The sequence below is a fragment of the Gossypium hirsutum genome, chromosome D07 (genome assembly GCF_007990345.1).
Source record: "Gossypium hirsutum isolate 1008001.06 chromosome D07, Gossypium_hirsutum_v2.1, whole genome shotgun sequence".
NCBI lineage: Eukaryota > Viridiplantae > Streptophyta > Magnoliopsida > Malvales > Malvaceae > Gossypium > Gossypium hirsutum.
In genome coordinates this window covers 41943972-41945567 of record NC_053443.1, presented here as the reverse complement: position 1 = coordinate 41945567, position 1596 = coordinate 41943972, and positions in this window count along the sequence as shown.

Below are 1596 nucleotides of genomic sequence, written 5' to 3'. Positions count from 1 at the left end.
GTGAGTTGATCCCACCATATTATGGCGTATTCGGAGAATTCTATAGCAGCTAACTTTACCTTCTTACTTTTCGAGTAATTGTGGCACTCGAAAACTAACTCCACCTTCTTCTCCCATTCAAGATAGGCCTTGGGATCCGACCTTCCTTGAAAAGCAGGAATCGCCATTTTAATGTTTTTTAAATCATCATCGATCCTCTCTCGATCTCTTGGTCCCCGTGCTCGTTGGCCTTGTCGCCTTGCACTTTGTCGCGAAGCTCGATCACTTTCAACGTCACTTGCTTCATATAGATCATTTGCATGTTGCCATGGACGTTCTCGCTCTCTTCTCGGAATAGGAGGGGTGTTCGCACGTTGGCTTCGTTCCTCCATTTGTTCCATTCGTTCATAAAGGGAATCAAATTGAGGTTGGAACAAACGAGAAATTTCTCGCACGATTGCTTGAACTTGTAGATCGGGCACTCCGCCTCGGGAACATTTCTCCTTGGTTGAAGATTAACTCCTCCACCAGCGGCATTCGAGGCTCCTCCACTTGTTGCTCGTCGTTCCGGGCTCCTTGACATGATGATTAAAATTAAGAAAATATCCTCACCAAAAAAAAAACCTCACAATTCACTCACAAGAAAAGAATTCACTCCTCTCGTGTTTCACTCTATTTTCGGCTTTTATCTTGATGTACTCTCTTGCCTTTTACCTCTCAAATCCAACTCTCGATATTCTGAAAAGCTACTTAGATTTATCCACACTTGTGGGTCGGCTTCAAGGGGTTTTGCAAGGGAAAGTCGTATGGTTTAGGGTAGGCTCGAAAGAAAGAAAGGCTTAAGATGTGGCGTATAAAATGGATTCACTAATTGAATTTTTTTTAATAGCGTGAAAATTCACTAAAATGGGTATAAAGGAGTGTAGAATGTGATTTTAGAAAAAAATTTGTTGAAGTGTCTCCAGACTCTTTTTTTTTTTACGGATCTTTCACGTTCTTTTCGTCCGCACCTAGACCGTATGCAATTTTTTTTTCAAAATTTTTTTTCAATTTTTTTTTCGATTTTTTTTCAATTTTTTTTTGAATCTACAATTTACGTACCTAATTTAACCAGCTCTGATACCAACTGATACGAGCTCGATTCAGATGATGTAACGAGTCGTATCATATTCCCGATCGAATTTAGGTAGTGTCGATTTAGTTCAAAATTCAATAAGATGAGTTATATTGGTTTTAAATGAATTAGGAAGCAAAACGGGGATAAATGGTTTCCAATGAAACAAGTACGAACCCTTATTAACAAATAAAGACCCGGGCTTAAAGGTTTCAAAGAAAAGGAAAGAAATGGTAGATAAAACAGAGACCCTCTATTTAGCAAAATAGGAACCTTCGGTATAGTTGGAACGCCACACCTTATGGTGATAAGTTCAAAACAAAGTCAGATTGACGCCACTCGTAAAGATAAGTCAATTGAGCTTTGAAGAATAAAGAGAGTGAATTGCCTCACTAAAATTATATTTCATTCAGAGATTTGTCAAAAAGTCCTTTTACAAGAAAAATAGAAACTATTTATAGATTTTCAACTAGTAGCCGAATAGACAAGTTCAAGACTTAATT